Raw genomic sequence first — 12005 nt, 5'->3', positions numbered from 1 at the left:
TTTCATCACAGTAATAGAACAGTAACTAAGGCACAAGACAACCCAATGGGCCAGAGACAAAGGTCTCCATATTCCACTACTTTTTTTCACTTCAGATGAAGGGCTCTGGCACAGCTGGCAATTAAGAATCCTCCACAGGCTAATATAGAACAGTTATCACAGCTCTTTTTTTGAGTTAAAGACTCAAATACAATATCTTTAAACCCAAATAATATGAAGAGACCATTGTCTATTACATACAGAACCAAATATTTCCTTTATGTTTGGAAGATGTTTTATACACATTTTCTTCAGTTCATATGTCATCAAGTGTACACATTATAGTGTTCTAATATTTTTGAAATACATTGTGAGTTGACAGACACCTCACGAGATGCAACGTGTATACCCCTTCCCATGCCAGAAAAACTTCCAGATATCACATCCTGAGGCCTTTGTCTGGATCTCTGGTTGGCAACCATTCATCTTCTGCAATGGGACCTGTGGACAAAAGTAGAATTGTGAAATAAAGCACATGTCAAGGCATTACTCTTCAGTGTAGTGCTTGTCTTCTGTCCCTAGACTCCAAATTGTCAACACATAGTTCCCTACAAGGAAGCCATGCCTAGGTCACTGTCATCCCCATTGTATAGCAAAGCAGACAAACCCAAGTTCAATTCCTTAGAACAATACCTGAGACATAATCATTCCTAACTGTCAGTTAAATGCACTCTCAGAAGTCTTAAAGGCTTGGCAATCAGCCCATCGAGACTATGTCCACTACCAAAGAGCCATATCTCCGCTGGTGCCTCTCTCAAGCCAAGGAGTCAAGTGTTCCAGTGTCTGGGAAATCAGTCACCACCCTTTAACATCCAGGCTCACAACTGAGGGCTACAGGGGCTCCTCCATCCCACATTCTTTGAAGAAAATAACTCCTAGTTTGAGAGAAGCCATGAGAGCTGCCCGTTATCTGCCTTTGCTTTATTTACATATGCAGTATAAAAAAATCAGCATTACTTTCAAAAAATATTTGGCAATAATATTCTAGAATAAAGAATTTCCTTTCCGTAGAGGGTTAGACATAACTGGACTTGGCTGGCTGTGTATATTTCCTTTCACTGCTGCTGGATGGTAAATCATAAAACCAGACAAGAACCAGGTAGGCAGGCTAAAATTTTTTCATGTGAGCTAAGAATATATATTTGAAAGATTTAACAATATGGTCAGCAATAATAAATGACATATTTTACATGGCCTTTAAAACCTAAAGATTGCCTAAGGGGCTGGAGACAGGGAGAGATCAAGAACTCTTAGTACTCTTGCAGAGGACCCAAGTTTAGTTCCCAACTCCTATGCTGGGTGGCTCACAATACCTCTAAGTCCAGCTCCAAGGAATTAAACATCTTCTGGCCTCCATGGGCAATTGCACTCATGCTGGCACATAACCTTATAGACACACACATACACCTAATTAAAACTCAAAATGAGTATTTAAAAAGTTGCCAAAATATTTGAAATGTTTACTAGAGAAAAATTTTACTGTAGAAGAAGTTTGTTCTTAAAAAGTCCAGTGATTCACCGGGCGGTGGTGGCGCACGCCTTTAATCCCAGCACTCGGGAGGCAGAGCCAGGCGGATCTCTGTGAGTTCGAGGCCAGCCTGGGCTAACAAGTGAGTTCCAAGAAAGGCGCAAAGCTACACAGAGAAACCCTGTCTCGAAAAAACAAAAACAAAACAAAAAACAAAAACAAAACAAAACAAAAAAAAAAAAAGTCCAGTGATTCTTTCAAGAATCACAAGAGTGTCATAAGAAAAAAAAACTAATCTCTTCTCCCATTTTCTTCAGTATACACAAATCTGGTTTACTTTTTCAAAATAACAGCCATCATTTTCAAGGATGAAAAAAAATAACTCAACAAAATTCAATATCAATTCCTAATTAAAAGCATGCAGCAAACTAGCATGAGAAAAGAGTTTCCTCAACTGGATTAAAGACATCTACATCTACCAATAATCTATATCCTGCATCATTACTGAAAACAAAACTTCTATTCTAAACTCCAGAAAGAAGAAAAGTATGCTCTCTCTCACTATTTCAAACTTGTAGTAGAGGTTCTAACCTCTCCTACACTCTAGTCCTAGCACTCATGATTTTCAGGCCAGCCTGGACTATGTGGTAAGTTTGAGACTAGCATGGAATACCTTGTGAGACACTGCAGGGAATGTTCCAAAAAGCCATCAGAATTTATCAAATTTGCAGGTAAATTGCCAATATAAAAGAAGTTTTTATGCAAAAAAAATTGCTGGTGTGGGAGTGGGGAGTCCAATCCCCTTAAAGAACAGTGAAGAAGTTGCCCAGACTTCTCCAAACAGTGTCCCCCTTTCTAGTACTTACCTGAGTCCTGAGGCATCTGCATGGCTGTTTCCTGAAGAAGCTGGACCACATCACCAGTGCACAGAGGGATGGTGCACAGCATTCACTCCTGTGACAAAGTTCCCTCCCTGAAGGACTGCATGCTCTGAAAAGTCAGTCCCAAGACAGAATGTGGACCATGAGTGTCTGGTCCCTGGGAGTCGGAGACCTTGGGATAAATAGTCGCCCAGCAGCTTTCTTCCAGCTTGGATTACGTTGACTCCCTCCCCAATAGGACCATGTGCTTCCCTGCTGGCCAGGATGAAAATTCTCAAGTCCGATCGCCTCCTTGCTTTGATGCTCACTCATTTCAGCCCCGATACTCCATCCAAGTCTCATTTTGTTCTCCCTTTCCTAGTGGATCAAAATGAGTCTCTCTGGAGATTATCCAGATCACATTCTTGTCAACTTCCTTTGGGTCAAATATTTAACGATTTTGCTTTATGTTCACCTTCAAATGAAGGACAGTTGGATAATCTGATGATAAGCCATCGATACGTCCGACATTTCCTGTCTCAAATGCTCAGTCATAAAGTGCATATCTAGCATGTTATAAAACCTTGGGTTCAACCCTTGACATCACAAAACAGACAAACAAAATACTGAGAAACCAGAACGCATCAATGATCTGCCTCTAAAATTATTACAGTCAGTCCTGTGGTCATGTTCAAAGGAAACTTCTAGAAGCAATCACTATTTTTTAATGCAGCTTCTTCAAGTCTGAAGCACTGATTTCCAAATTTTGAGGGTCTGGAGCCCCTTTAGGAAGCTCATGAAAGCTACAAACCCTTTTTATACACCCACATGTACTTAGAACCATTTTTACTCCAGGTTTAAGCAGACAGCACACAAACAGCATGTGTGGTGGCAGAAATGTCTACATACATGCTCTTCATATGGCCAATTCATGCTTAAAGCTGGCTTTCAATCACAATGGTTTACATAACATGAAAGTTACAGAGTATATTCAATCCTCACAACAACTCGGTGAGGTAGATGTTAGTCTCCCAATTTTACCCATGAGGAAACTAAAACCCAAAGAAGTCGGGAGATTTTTCCAGCGTGTACATGGTTCAGAACAAGAACACAGACTTGGTACTCTGTTCAAGTGCAGAGTTTTTGGGGTAGGGATCAAGTTTTTTGCTAACTCCCAAGGGGAAACCCTGTGTCAAACCCCATCAACAGGGGCATGGCAGTGAATGCCACCAGGACCCTGTAAAGTTAGTCTGGACCCATCACATCATTTATAATTCCATTCTCCAAGCACTGCCACCAGCAAGCACACCCGAAAGCTTGTTATTTGACATTGCTGACTTTGGAATAGAGACTCTAAACTCCATTTCAAACCCAACCCCAACCTGAAATCAGCCACAAGTCATGCAGGTTTGTTTGGGGGGGGGGGTTGAGAGCTTTTTTCACTGTAGCTGTGAACTATTCAGTCACTTCACAGAGGACAGCTCACTGTTGGGAGCAGAGGCAAGCACACCTAAGAAAAAGAGCCATTCGCCCAGGGGAAAATACAAGAACTGGAAAACAAACTCCCCAACTTTATGAAGGATGCAGATGCTGGGAAATTTGCAAAATGCCCATAAACACAACCAGTCAGAGAAATCAAGGTGGGAAGCAGTAAGTTAGCCATGAGCCAGGCCCCCCTTGTGGCATTCAACTCTTCTGATGATGTCCCCTTGAAGAAACAACAGTAGAGTAGGTGTGTGGCTTGGTGCCATCATCACTAAGCTGGTGCGTCTGGGTTCGGTCTTTGGCAACTATATGCTGTCCAAGCACAGTGCTAATATTAAAGTTTCAAAGGCCCATGGCCAATGAGAAAAACATGGTGATGCTATCACTTTAGTAGCTACCTCCCTAGAACACCATCCCTCATTACAGAACCACAAACATCAAACATTCCTCAAAGCATCGGGTAAAATGGAAGTGATACCACTAAAAGTAATGCCTACCTGTGCCTTTGGTTGCTTGTTTTGGTTTATTTTGAACTCTGGCCAGGAAACCCATGCATTGACAAGACCATGGTGGAAAGAGTTCCCCAGAGCAAGTCAACCATTAGATTCCCTAAACTGGAAGCTCACAGCTAATTTCTCAGTGCCTGCTTCACAGTCCCAAACTAGATGGCTAATGATCCTTGGGCTCCCTCATATCTTGGATAGTCCATGTACAGGAGTCTTCAGAGCGCGTAAAACGGAACATATACACCTCCCAAAGACCCTAGAGGTGAAAACCTAGCAGCTTCAGTAAGGCCCCTCACGCTGCCCTTCAGCACTAATATCATCTCCCACAAGAGTAGTACCTTTTCTTGTGCTACTCAGGTTTCCCAGCCTGCAGGGGCCCATACATTAGATGGCAAATTCTTTGCCTTTGGTTTCCTGTTTTAATTGGGGGAATTCAAGGTGGGTTTCCCCACCACCACCTGTGGTTTTACACATGTCTTTTCCTCCCTCTTCCACTTTGCCTGATAGGCACAGTGAAAGTCAAGGTGAACCCCTCCTAGACAACCCACAGCAGCATGGAGGGCACTTCGAGAAAAGAGAGGCACAGCTCTCCCTGCCAGTGACCACAGGTACAACCATGACACAGGAATGCTCCACCGACTGGTTCCCATTGCCTCTTCTGTGCCTATAACAACCCCAGCGACTGCCCTAAGAGAAACAACAAAGATGGTATGAGCCCTTGGCCGACACAAGCCAGCTGCTTTCTGGCCTCAGCCTCAGGACCACCGAGGCCATCCCTCCTTCCCCATACCCAGGAAAGGCAGCCAGTGGAGACACGCTTTCCGTCCCTGCTCCAAAATGTACCCCTTCCACTGTAGAATCGGAGTCTGTTCGTCCGATCTCTGTACCTACCTAGCTAGCACCTGGCAAGGGCTTGAAAGGGAGGAGGAGGAGGGCAGGAAGTAGAGGGAGAGGAAAAGCTTTCGTCTTTCCTGGTTCTGTCTGGTTTCATAAAGCAGTCTGGCCCACCTTCCCTTTGCCCTTTTCCTTAGGATGTTCCTCTTTTTCTTGATAATTCTTCATCTTCTGCCCGCCCCCCCATCTCTGTTGCTGGAACCATTTTCTACTTTCTATCCACATTCTCATCTGGGTTTCTGCTTTGATAACACTCTTTTTAGTTTCATCTCTTCTGAATACAGTTTTTCTTTATGGCAAGGATCAGACCGACTTAAGTTTATGTGAAAGAGAAGCAATAACTACGCAGGGCATCTAAGCACCCACGGAGGCATCCATCAGTTCACAAGTGACTCACTCCCTTCTGCGACTCGGGCATCACTCAGAAGCTCTTCCAATTACCATCAACCTAGAAACTGACTCTTTCAAGGGTCTGTAGCTTCACCCAATGAGCAACAATTGGTGGCTTGAGTGACAGCAAGGGCCACCAAAACAACTCATAACACAAGAAAAACTTTGGATTTGTGCCAAATCCACATTCTTTGTGTTTCCACCCCATTTTCTCATCACAGTCCAATCTCCCCCCCTCCCCTTCTTAGATCTCATCTGGGCTCCGAAGCTTATTGTTTTCCATCTGTGATCTCAGCTGGAGAGGACTTAGCATACGCTGTAGCAGGACACGACCCCAGGTTCCCATCTACATGCAGCACTCTATCACTGAGCGCAGAGGACAGAAGTCCCAGACAGGACAGGGAACATAGTAGCCATGAGCCCCGGGCATTTGGGTGATGCTAACATGGAGAGCAGAGAGAAAGAAAATCATCAAAAATGAAAGAAGGCTTTCTAATTTTGGAAGGTGGGCAGCTGACACAGTTAATGGTCAAGCACTAGAAGAGGATCTAGACAAACCAGGAGGGTGTGGTTCATGAGAACAATGGATCAAACAAAGACCGTGCGTTAGCTGCACCCATCTCCGCTGCTCGGCACCACATCCTGGACCACAACACTTAGAGGGTATTCGATTCCCACAAGGTGAAATCCCAAATTCTTAAGAGCCCTTAGGATTATATCTAAACCGCTGTTTCATCATCTCCCCTGTGTTGTTTCCTTTTTCAGGATCACTTAGAATGACGAGGTTGTAACTGCCGAAAGGGGGAGGGGTCTATTTCTCTGTGTCTTTGGGTCAGGACACCCAGAAATAAAATTAATGAATCATCATCTCTCAATGACCATGTGGTTATTTATATATAGGTCTAAGCTACTTTAAAATGAGACTTAAGAATGACCCCACCACAGGATAAAGATAGACTTTCTTAAACACCCCTGCTGCCTTTTCCTGGGAACCCCATTTCATTTTCCCAGTTTGTGGCTCCAGGAAGGACACCTCCCGCTTTTCTATCCCACAGTGCCTGTCCATGCTGGTGTTTCCACACCCAGACTGAAGTCTAAAATCACACCAGGATTTGCACTTAAGATTGTCATAAATTACTGTCTCAAGCTTCAAAGCTTCCTACAGGCCATTACACCCACCTTAAAGGATAAAAGGAAGTTTCCCTCCCAGGGCCTAATTTCTGGAAGAAAATATTCTTTAGTTTAATCCCTTGAGCCTCATGATATTCTTGTTACAGTGACTTCTCCAATGACATCAAAGTGACTTAAGAGTCACTTGGGGAATTATTTTTTCTTGTTGTCTAGAAAGAATACCTCTCATACTTAAGGACAAGGATTTGATACAAAAAGGAGCAGGAGGAAAATACACAGAAAGCCCTGGTCTCCTCGGGCTTGGCAGAACCCTGTGAACTAGGTATAGGAGCCTGGTGGTATAGGGTAAAGCTACGGGCCCTTGAAAAGCCTTACTTCGTTGGTTCTGGGCTTCACTAAAGCGAGATCACTTAAAAAGCAGGAGGCATGCCAGCTCTCTTGTCAGAAAAACCTGGCTAAACCTCTTCAGCCTTGTGCTTCAAAGGAAGTATCTGCGGCGTGGTCAGCTCAAGCCAAGAGCTCACACGTTTCCCTGTTTACTGTCCCTTTCCTGTGACGGGTTTGAAAACTTTCCAGAATCGGTCCAAAAGGCCACCAGGTAAGTCAGTGACGTTATTTAACGGAGCTTGCACAGCTCCTACCTAATGTTCCCCTAAGGCCACTGTCACCACAAGAATATATAGATATGCAACAGTTCAAGGTCTTGATAACAGTTATGGTTTGGGAAGATGGGCCTCCCCACACTGCCCCCACTGAGCCTTATCGAGGCTAGCTGCTGCATCCTCTGTGGAGCCAGCCTAACTGAAAGGCACTGGGCTGGAACAGCCAACGCCTTCCAACGGCCTCTACAGGGCTTTCCGTTCCAACCACTAGGGGTACCTGGAACTGGCTGGGACTTCCGGTGCCTCCTGCCAAGGGTAGAGCCAATGGCTGGGCTTCCCAGTAGACTCCAAGCATGCGCACGTGCGCTCCTGTGTCTGTTTATCAGTGCGGTTGGTCATTGAGCTCAGTGCAAGTTGGTGGTAGTGGCCTAGGCTCCATAAGGCTTGCAGGAACCTCTCGAAGGCTCAGAGATTTCGAGAGGGCAGGTCTTGAGATCAGGTCCTGAGCTTGCGCACACTGTACCTGGGCTGTGAGGCTGGTCCCAGTCCCTTATTATAGCCTCATACTCTTTGAAGGAGTGGGGCCGTCTGGGACACTTCTGGATCAAGGCATTGGGGGAGGGGGACTATCCAAGTCTCACCACGGAATCTTTCCTACGCCCTGCTGTAGGAGCCCTCTTACCAGCCCGCCCTCACCTAGCTCAGAAGGTCCTGCTGGGGGCCGGGGTGGAGGGCAGCAGGGACATCTTGCCACCTTATTTCAGGGTCCTCTTCCATCTTTCCTAGCATGTTCTATGAAGTTCTTTCACCAGACCTCTCCAAGCCTCATTTTCTACGTATCTTTGACATTGGTCATTCTTCTAAGCCCAACATAGTTTTAAGTAGTGAGCTACATAGAACTAGAAGCCTGCTGCTATGTGCAGAGTTTTGTGTAGTGCTACTTGTTAAACACGTACGTTTAAGAAGCTTCATCTTTCTAAATGCGTTTTTACTTGCACATTCTCCACTAGCTACAGCCTTAGTCATCAATTCTCTTTGCTGGTTAGCTTACGGTAATAGCGTGGTTGAGTTCTTCGAACACCAAACTTGTGACACACATACTAGATGGAAGTTCCTTTTACCAACGATCAGCGTTTCACACCCTCAAAGACATCTGAGTTGTGTTTCTTACACTTGGTTACAATTTCCTAGTCCAGAGAGAGCAGTGCCCAGACAGCCAGAATTTGATTGATAAGGAATGTTTTTCATTTTTGTTTTACAGTTTTTATTCTCCACCCTGTAAGCGTGTTAAAGATATGGTTCCGTTTCAAGTGAGAAACTAGGGACTAGACCAGACCGAGCGCCCTTTGATGAGTTAAGAGAACCCACCCTGCCTTCCAACAACCTTCCTACAACTGTGATTTTAGAAAGAATTGGAAAGGAGGCATCAGAAGCTGGCAGAGACGAGGCAGTGGAAAGCTTAGTGGTAGTTCTGACCATGGTTTGGGAGGCAGAGAAGTCTTAAGTGATCCCTTGGAAGCTCCTAGCTGAGGGGCCAGCCAGTCCAGCTTTCTCACTCGTGCTCCTAACCAAAACGGTATGAAGTGAACTGGGGGCAGACGGCCTTTGTCGTCTTTAAGAGTTCGTCTACAGGCTGGCCAGTCCCTGGTTGTGTCTGATCTCCAGGCCGTTTCCCTCAATTTTATGTGTAAGTCTAAGGCCTAAACTCCAAGCTCACTAAAGTATGTGAAATATTTGGAAGTATCTAGAGACTTTGATATCAAAAAGAACTGGCTTTCCCCAGAAATCCCACCTGTTAGATGTGTGGCCCTGGGCAGATTCTGGAAAAGCAGAGCCTATGGGTCTGTACCCACTATGTAACAAGAATGGTGTGAGGATTATCATTTACCACAACAGGAAGGAGAGTCGGTGATTCCTGCCCCCTGTTCCCATCTATGTAACTGTAGCCTCAACCCCAGGCGGATCTGACTGCTCCTTTGTCCTCCAGTTGTACAACCCTAGGATCTAGCCTTCCTTGTCCCCAGCCAAGGTCTCACCCTTCCAGGGCAATGAGGCCCTAGTTGGGAAGCCTATTTGTCAGGGACCTCTGCCGGAAGTCCTGCCTCCCCAACAGGGTCCCACCGCACACCTCCAAGACCACTTATAAATACCCCATCCTCTCCTCTGCCCTTGGTTGTGACCCCAAGGGGTGACATTTCCTTTACTTTCACAAATGCAGAGCCCCAACAAACTTTGGCACTATGGAGCTCAATGTCTGCTGCAAAGGGGTCCCTTTCCCAGGCAAGGTTACTCACAGTCCAACGTCACTCCACAACGTCTTTGGGGCCTGGTTCTATGTCTGCATGTCTGTCCCTCTCTGGTGCCCTCAGGGACAGTTTCTTTACCCTCTCAAGTCCAATCTGTTCCCTTGTGTCCTCTAATGGATCTGATGACAGGTGTATTAGTCTGAGAGAGAGACCTCCAGCTTTCAAAATGAGGTTTCAGAAATCAGTACCTGGGACTCCTCAGATCCAAACAGTCAGTGGAAAACAGTCTTTGGGGAAGCCTTGGAGGCCCACTCTCAGGTGGAAGATCAGCCAGGTGTGCTGAGTAGCTTGGTAATGATGTGAACAGATGTGAATATTGGTGAGAAAAGAGGTCACAGCTAATGGGACCAGGGAACATTTCAGCCTTTTTGTTACTAGTAAAACACAGATCGACCGTGAGTGTCAGGAACTGGGAGATCACTATGAATGGGGACAGAAAACTACGTGACTTGTAAAGCAGACAGAACACACAGAGGAGAAGGAAAATCAAACTTTAAAGGGATAGTTGTCAACTAAATGGTAAACATAAGGCAGGATGAAAAGCATAAAGAGCTTTCCCGTCGTAAATGGCTGGGTTTTCCTATCAAAAGACTGGAAATAGGTGACTTTTTTTTTCTTTATACATTTGATAGCATGTTCCTTAAGAAGAGCTACACTTCAAATAAAATGCTTCTGAAACATTAAACAAGTGAACAAGAGCAAATATATGTATGTGCACATATACAAGAAAAGGGGAATAGGATCAGGCTGGGATGTAGAAATGATGACCAAAACTTACACACATAACACAGAAGCTATCTATATTACACAAAAACTATTTGAAATTCAAAGAGAACTTGATTTTTAAAATAGAATTCAATGAGTGATTCAAAAATACCATCTCATAAATCTTTGGGCAGGAGGGTTTTAAAAATCAGACAAAAATCTCAACATTCACATATGAAGGTCAATGTCTCACCCAGCTAAGGCTGTCACTCTGACCTCACAGGATAATGCCTAAGTTCCCACCCCCGCAAGAAAGCAACATACGACAGAGCCTGGAGCTCAGGACCATCCTGGGAATGGGGAAGCCAGGGTCCTGCAGTAGGCACACAAAGACGGAGAATTCTGGGAATTCAGTCCTCAGCCCATAAGAGAGCTGGTATGTCAGGCAGGCTTCAGGGAAGCTGCCTCTGCTGGGAGAGAGATCAGGGCGAGAAGCATTGCTGGGAGCGCTGGTTGGTAGTGAATCCAGCAACAGAAGAAACTAGGAAATATGGAGGGCTCGTTTGCTCTCCTAAGGAGTGGAAACATGCACAGAGACCAGGTGAAATGAAGAGGCTGAGTGATGCTCAATGTTGGATAAGCGGGTTCAACAGTTGAAGGTACCACTTCTGCTGAAATTGTTGCCAGCAACGGTTATTAGAAGAGCCTTTTAAGAAGTCCTTGAATTTGAAAGCACTTGGAACTGATTTGTCCCCAACCCGTCTCTAACAGTGTTTCTGGCTCAAGTTCACAGTTCCTCAAAATAGCTGGAGAGTTAGAGTGGAGCATTGCCTATCACCCAGGAGCTACTCCCCAGGCCTCATCTTTCTGGTGTGTGCTAGTGAAGCTATGTAGCACCTCTCTGTGTCTATACCTTGATACCATGCACATGTGCATACCCTCCCATATGCCCCCACACAGATACACGTATACACTAAAACAGTTCAGCAAAATGTTGCGGACCTTGAAAGAGTAAGTTAAACAATGGAACATGGTTGCTTCCCTTTGAAGAACGCATGTGCTGTTATGGAATAGTGAGGAGAAGTTGCAGGTATAAGATTGGCTTTATTCGGGTTTCTTGCCTGTAATTGGAGCCACCAGAATGGTTCCTGGAAGGATGCCCTACCCAACTTCATGACCCTGGAAGTCCCAGAAGAAACACTGTCAAGGGTTTTACATCTATTGAAGTCCACAGAATCACTAAGTTAGGTAGGAAGGGTCCATATTCCAGAGATGATGGTGGAGGGTAGAAACCAATAGTAGGGAAGCAAGTCGTGGGGCTATATTCCCTCGGAAGACAGGATCTGTGGAGAAGACACTGAGACAACACAGTTCACAAGACGGTGGTTCTAACTGTAGAACTATGGGGTGGAACCAAGTGGAAGTCCAGAGCGTCTTCCATAAAGAATCTGTGTGAGGCTTAATGAGAAGTCAGAGCAGCTTTGGGGTGGCTAAATCTTCCTGTCGCTGGGAATGGTACCTATGGAGGACAAGGCACAGCACTTTCTGTGAAACACAGATTTCTTATGGAGGTGGCACTTTCTGGTGACTAAAGCTGGAAGCAAATGTAAAAGCTTTTA

At 45.1% G+C, this 12005-nt stretch overlaps 1 long non-coding RNA gene across 2 annotated transcripts; it reads right to left on the bottom strand.

Moving 5' to 3' along the window:
- Positions 1-237: 237 nt before the first annotated feature.
- On the bottom strand, positions 238-7304 carry LOC121830889 (uncharacterized). 2 transcript variants are annotated; one of them, XR_013052800.1, is made up of 3 exons: positions 6822-7304; positions 2374-5045; positions 238-480 (listed from the first exon to the last, which is right to left on the bottom strand). It is a non-coding gene; the product is annotated as an uncharacterized LOC121830889 (long non-coding RNA). The 2 variants fall into 2 exon arrangements; XR_006074190.2 differs by lacking the exon at positions 6822-7304 and having other exon boundaries at positions 2374-6725.
- Between the last annotated feature and the right edge of the window lie 4701 nt (positions 7305-12005).

Source organism: Peromyscus maniculatus, chromosome 7, assembly GCF_049852395.1.
Source record: "Peromyscus maniculatus bairdii isolate BWxNUB_F1_BW_parent chromosome 7, HU_Pman_BW_mat_3.1, whole genome shotgun sequence".
In the NCBI taxonomy this organism is placed as follows: domain Eukaryota; kingdom Metazoa; phylum Chordata; class Mammalia; order Rodentia; family Cricetidae; genus Peromyscus; species Peromyscus maniculatus.
The sequence above is the reverse complement of the archived record's forward strand: the minus strand, read 5'-3'. Positions and strand labels throughout refer to the sequence as shown.